This window comes from Rattus norvegicus, chromosome 2 (assembly GCF_036323735.1).
Source record: "Rattus norvegicus strain BN/NHsdMcwi chromosome 2, GRCr8, whole genome shotgun sequence".
Classification (NCBI taxonomy): domain Eukaryota; kingdom Metazoa; phylum Chordata; class Mammalia; order Rodentia; family Muridae; genus Rattus; species Rattus norvegicus.
The window spans coordinates 2,327,928-2,335,506 of NC_086020.1; positions in this window are offsets into that span (position 1 = coordinate 2,327,928).

The following is a 7,579-nucleotide window of genomic DNA, read 5'->3' on the forward strand; positions in this document are numbered from 1 at the left end:
CCGAACAGTCCACTTATTACTACTGCGGCCTACTGGGAACTAACCGAATTCACCATGTTACTCACATTCGGTTCACCAAATTTTGATAAATCTTTAAAAGTACACATGGTACAAGAGCAGGCTACTGGGAACTAACAGAATTCACAAAGAAACAGTGTTTCAGTTCGTTAAAACGTTGCTCTATCTTGAATAACAAGCTTATTACATGCGAATCCTATTGGGAACCTACTGAATTGACCATGATACTTAGATTCCGTTCCACAAAATGTTGCTCTATTTTGAAAGCAAACTCATACAAGCATGTCCCACTGGGAACTCACTGAATTCGCCTAGAAATTTTGATTCCATTCGTGAAAATCTTTCTATATCCCGAACAGTCCACTAAATACTACTGCGGCCTACTGGGAACTAACCGAATTCACCATGTTACTCAGATTCGGCTCAACAAATTTTGATAAATCTTTAAAAGAACACATAGTACAAGAGCAGGGAACTGGACACTAACTGAATTCACAAAGAAACAGTGTTTCAGTTCGTTAAAACGTTGCTGTTTCTTGAATAACAAGCTTATTACATGCGAATCCTATTGGGAACCTATTGAATTCACCATGATACTTAGATTCCGTTCCTTAAAATGTTGCTCTATATTGAAAAGCAAACTCATACAAGCATGTCCCATTGGGAAATCACTGAATTCGCCTAGAAATTTTGATTCAATTCCTGAAATTTTTTCTATATCCCGAACAGTCCACTTATTACTACTGCGGCCAATTGGGAACTAACCGAATTCCCCATGTTACTCACATTCGGTTCACCAAATTTTGATAAATCTTTAAAAGTACACATAGTACAAGAGCAGGCTACTGGGAACTAACTGAATTCACAAAGAAACAGTGTTTCAGTTCGTTAAAACGTTGCTCTATCTTGAATAACAAGCTTATTACATGCGAATCCTATTGGGAACCTACTGAATTCACCATGATACTTAGATTCCGTTCCTTAAAATGTTGCTCAATATTGAAAAGCAAACTCATACAAGCATGTCCCATTGGAAAATCACTGAATTCGCCTAGAAATTTTGATTCAAGTCCTGAAATTTTTTCTATATCCCGAACAGTCCACTTATTACTACTGCGGCCAATTGGGAACTAACCGAATTCACCATGTTACTCACATTCGGTTCACCAAATTTTGATAAATCTTTAAAAGTACACATAGTACAAGAGCAGGCTACTGGGAACTAACTGAATTCACAAAGAAACAGTGTTTCAGTTCGTTAAAACGTTGCTCTATCTTGAATAACAAGCTTATTACATGCGAATCCTATTGGGAACCTACTGAATTCACCATGATACTTAGATTCCGTTCCACAAAATGTTCCTCTATTTTGAAAGCAAACTCATACAAGCATGTCCCACTGGGAACTCACTGAATTCTCCTAGAAATTTTGATTCCATTCGTGAAAATTTTTCTATATCCCGAACAGTCCACTTATTACTACTGCGGCCTACTGGGAACTAACCGAATTCACCATGTTACTCAGATTCGGCTCACCAAATTTTGATAAATCTTTAAAAGTACACATAGTACAAGAGCAGGCTACTGGGAACTAACTGAATTCACAAAGAAACAGTGTTTCAGTTCATTAAAACGTTGCTCTATCTTGAATAACAAGCTTATTACATGCGAATCCTATTGGGAACCTACTGAATTCACCATGATACTTAGATTCCGTTCCACAAAATGTTGCTCTATTTTGAAAAGCAAACTCATACAAGCATGTCCCATTGGGAAATCACTCAATTCGCCTAGAAAGTTTGATTCCATTCGTGAATATCTTTCTATATCCCGAACAGTCCACTTATTACTACTGTGGCCTACCGGGAACTAACCGAATTCACCATGTTACTCAGATTCGGCTCACCAAATTTTGATAAATCTTCAAAAGTACACATAGTACAAGAGCAGGCTACTGGGAACTAACTGAATTCACAAAGAAACAGTGTTTCAGTCCGTTAAAACGTTGCTCTATCTTGAATAACAAGCTTATTACATGCGAATCCTATTGGGAACCTACTGAATTCACCATGATACTTAGATTCCGTTCCACAAAATGTTGCTCTATTTTAAAAAGCACACTCATACAAGCATGTCCCATTGGGAACTCACTGAATTCGCCTAGAAATTTTGATTCAATTCCTGAAATTTTTTCTATATCCCGAACAGTCCACTTATTACTACTGCGGCCAATTGGGAACTAACCGAATTCACCATGTTACTCATATTCGGTCCACCAAATTTTGATAAATCTTTAAAAGTACACATAGTACAAGAGCAGGGAACTGGGAATTAACTGAATTCACAAAGAAACAGTGTTTCAGTTCGTTAAAACGTTGCTCTATCTTGAATAACAAGCTTATGAAATGCGAATCCTATTGGGAACCTACTGAATTCACCATGATACTTAGATTCCGTTCCACAAAATGTTGCTCTATTTTGAAAGCAAACTCATACAAGCATGTCCCACTGGAACTCACTGAATTCTCCTAGAAATTTTGATTCCATTCGTGAAAATTTTTCTATATCCCGAACAGTCCACTTATTACTACTGCGGCCAATTGGGAACTAACCGAATTCACCATGTTACTCACATTCGGTTCACCAAATTTTGATAAATCTTTAAAAGTACACATAGTACAAGAGCAGGCTACTGGGAACTAACAGAATTCACAAAGAAACAGTGTTTCAGTTCGTTAAAACGTTGCTCTATCTTGAACAACAAGCTTATTACATGCGAATCCTATTGGGAACCTACTGAATTCACCATGATACTTAGATTCCGTTCCACAAAATGTTGCTCTATTTTGAAAGCAAACTCATACAAGCATGTCCCACTGGGAACTCACTGCATTCTCCTAGAAATTTTGATTCCATTCGTGAAATTTTTTCTATATCCCGAACAGTCCACTTATTACTACTGCGGCCTACTGGGAACTAACCGAATTCACCATGTTACTCAGATTCGGCTCACCAAATTTTGATAAATCTTTAACAGTACACATAGTACAAGAGCAGGCTACTGGGAACTAACTGAATTCACAAAGAAACAGTGTTTCAGTTCGTTAAAACGTTGCTCTATCTTGAATAACAAGCTTATGACATGCGAATCCTACTGGGAACCTACTGAATTCACCATGATACTTAGATTCCATTCCTTAAAATGTAGGTCTATTTTGAAAAGCACACTCATACAAGCATGTCCCATTGGGAACTCACTGAATTCGCCTAGAAATTTTGATTCCATTCGTGAAAATCTTTCTATATCCCGAACAGTCCACTTATTACTACTGCGGCCTACTGGGAAATAACCGAATTCACCATGTTACTCAGATTCGGCTCAACAAATTTTGATAAATCGTTAAAAGAACACATAGTACAAGAGCAGGGAACTGGGAACTAACTGAATTCACAAAGAAACAGTGTTTCAGTTCTTTAAAACTTTGCTGTTTCTTGAATAACAAGCTTATTACATGCGAATCCTATTGGGAACCTACTGAATTCACCATGATACTTAGATTCCGTTCCACAAAATGTTGCTCTATATTGAAAAGCAAACTCATACAAGCATGTCCCATTGGAAAATCACTGAATTCGCCTAGAAATTTTGATTCAATTCCTGAAATTTTTTCAATATCCCGAACACTCCACTTATTACTACTGCGGCCAATTGGGAACTAACCGAATTCACCATGTTACTCACATTCGGTTCACCAAATTTTGATAAATCTTTAAAAGTACACATAGTACAAGAGCAGGCTACTGGGAACTAACTGAATTCACAAAGAAACAGTGTTTCAGTTTGTATAACGTTGCTCTATCTTGAATAACATGCTTATTACATGCGAATCCTATTGGGAACCTACTGAATTCACCATGATACTTAGATTCCGTTCCACAAAATGTTGCTCTATTTTGAAAGCAAACTCATACAAGCATGTTCCACTGGGAACTCACTGAATTCTCCTAGAAATTTTGATTCCATTCGTGAAAATTTTTCTATATCCCGAACAGTCCACTTATTACTACTGCGGCCAATTGGGAACTAACCGAATTCTCCATGTTACTCACATTCGGTTCACCAAATTTTGATAAATCTTTAAAAGTACACATAGTACAAGAGCAGGCTACTGGGAACTAACTGAATTCACAAAGAAACAGTGTTTCAGTTCGTTAAAACGTTGCTCTATCTTGAATAACAAGCTTATTACATGCGAATCCTATTGGGAACCTACTGAATTCACCATGATACTTAGATTCCGTTCCACAAAATGTTGCTCTATTTTGAAAGCAAACTCATACAAGCATGTCCCACTGGGAACTCACTGAATTCTCCTAGAAATTTTGATTCCATTCGTGAAAATTTTTCTATATCCCGAACAGTCCACTTATTACTACTGCGGCCTACTGGGAACTAAACGAATCATCATGTTACTCAGATTCGGCTCAACAAATTTTGATAAATCTTTAAAAGTACACATAGTACAAGAGCAGGCTACTTGGAACTAACTGAATTCACAAAGAAACAGTGTTTCAGTTCGTTAAAACGTTGCTCTATCTTGAATAACAAGCTTATTACATGCGAATCCTATTGGGAACCTACTGAATTCACCATGATACTTAGATTCCGTTCCACAAAATGTTGCTCTATTTTGAAAGCAAACTCATACAAGCATGTCCCACTGGGAACTCACTGAATTCTCCTAGAAATTTTGATTCCATTCGTGAAAATTTTTCTATATCCCGAACAGTCCACTTATTACTACTGCGGCCTACTGGGAACTAAACGAATTCATCATGTTACTCAGATTCGGCTCAACAAATTTTGATAAATCTTTAAAAGTACACATAGTACATGAGCAGGCTACTGGGAACTAACTTAATTCACAAAGAAACAGTGTTTCAGTTCGTTAAAACGTTGCTCTATCTTGAATAACAAGCTTATTACATGCGAATCCTATTGGGAACCTACTGAATTCACCATGATACTTAGATTCCGTTCCACAAAATGTTGCTCTATTTTGAAAAGCAAACTCATACAAGCATGTCCCATTGGGAAATCACTGAATTCGCCTAGAAAGTTTGATTCCATTCGTGAAAATTTTTCTATATCCCGAACAGTCCACTTATTACTACTGTGGCCTACTGGGAACTAACCGACTTCACCATGTTACTCAGATTCGGCTCACCAAATTTTGATAAATCTTCAAAAGTACACATAGTACAAGAGCAGGCTACTGGGAACTAACTGAATTCACAAAGAAACAGTGTTTCAGTTCATTAAAACGTTGCTCTATCTTGAATAACAAGCTTATTACATGCGAATCCTATTGGGAACCTACTGAATTCACCATGATACTTAGATTCCGTTCCTTAAAATGTAGGTCTATTTTGAAAAGCACACTCATACAAGCATGTCCCATTGGGAACTCACTGAATTCGCTTAGAAATTTTGATTCCATTCGTGAAAATTTTTCTATATCCCGAACAGTCCACTTATTACTACTGCGGCCTACTGGGAACTAACCGATTTCACCATGTTACTCAGATTCGGCTCAACAAATTTTGATAAATCTTTAAAAGAACACATAGTACAAGAGCAGGGAACTGGGAACTAACTGAATTCACAAAGAAACAGTGTTTCAGTTCGTTAAAACGTTGCTGTTTCTTGAATAACAAGCTTATTACATGCGAATCCTATTGGGAACCTATTGAATTCACCATGATACTTAGATTCCGTTCCTTAAAATGTTGCTCTATATTGAAAAGCAAACTCATACAAGCATGTCCCATTGGGAAATCACTGAATTCGCCTAGAAATTTTGATTCAATTCCTGAAATTTTTTTCTATATCCCGAACAGTCCACTTATTACTACTGCGGCCAATTGGGAACTAACCGAATTCCCCATGTTACTCACATTCGGTTCACCAAATTTTGATAAATCTTTAAAAGTACACATAGTACAAGAGCAGGCTACTGGGAACTAACTGAATTCACAAAGAAACAGTGTTTCAGTTCGTTAAAACGTTGCTCTATCTTGAATAACAAGCTTATTACATGCGAATCCTATTGGGAACCTACTGAATTCACCATGATACTTAGATTCCGTTCCTTAAAATGTTGCTCAATATTGAAAAGCAAACTCATACAAGCATGTCCCATTGGAAAATCACTGAATTCGCCTAGAAATTTTGATTCAAGTCCTGAAATTTTTTCTATATCCCGAACAGTCCACTTATTACTACTGCGGCCAATTGGGAACTAACCGAATTCACCATGTTACTCACATTCGGTTCACCAAATTTTGATAAATCTTTAAAAGTACACATAGTACAAGAGCAGGCTACTGGGAACTAACTGAATTCACAAAGAAACAGTGTTTCAGTTCGTTAAAACGTTGCTCTATCTTGAATAACAAGCTTATTACATGCGAATCCTATTGGGAACCTACTGAATTCACCATGATACTTAGATTCCGTTCCACAAAATGTTCCTCTATTTTGAAAGCAAACTCATACAAGCATGTCCCACTGGGAACTCACTGAATTCTCCTAGAAATTTTGATTCCATTCGTGAAAATTTTTCTATATCCCGAACAGTCCACTTATTACTACTGCGGCCTACTGGGAACTAACCGAATTCACCATGTTACTCAGATTCGGCTCACCAAATTTTGATAAATCTTTAAAAGTACACATAGTACAAGAGCAGGCTACTGGGAACTAACTGAATTCACAAAGAAACAGTGTTTCAGTTCATTAAAACGTTGCTCTATCTTGAATAACAAGCTTATTACATGCGAATCCTATTGGGAACCTACTGAATTCACCATGATACTTAGATTCCGTTCCACAAAATGTTGCTCTATTTTGAAAAGCAAACTCATACAAGCATGTCCCATTGGGAAATCACTGAATTCGCCTAGAAAGTTTGATTCCATTCGTGAATATCTTTCTATATCCCGAACAGTCCACTTATTACTACTGTGGCCTACTGGGAACTAACCGAATTCACCATGTTACTCAGATTCGGCTCACCAAATTTTGATAAATCTTCAAAAGTACACATAGTACAAGAGCAGGCTACTGGGAACTAACTGAATTCACAAAGAAACAGTGTTTCAGTCCGTTAAAACGTTGCTCTATCTTGAATAACAAGCTTATTACATGCGAATCCTATTGGGAACCTACTGAATTCACCATGATACTTAGATTCCGTTCCACAAAATGTTGCTCTATTTTAAAAAGCACACTCATACAAGCATGTCCCATTGGGAACTCACTGAATTCGCCTAGAAATTTTGATTCCATTCGTGAAAATCTTTCTATATCCCGAACAGTCCACTTATTACTACTGCGGCCTATTGGGAACTAACCGAATTCACCATGTAAATCAGATTCGGCTCAACAAATTTTGATAAATCTTTAAAAGAACACATAGTACAAGAGCAGGGAACTGGGAACTAACTGAATTCCCAAAGAAACAGTGTTTCAGTTCGTTAAAACGTTGCTGTTTCTTGA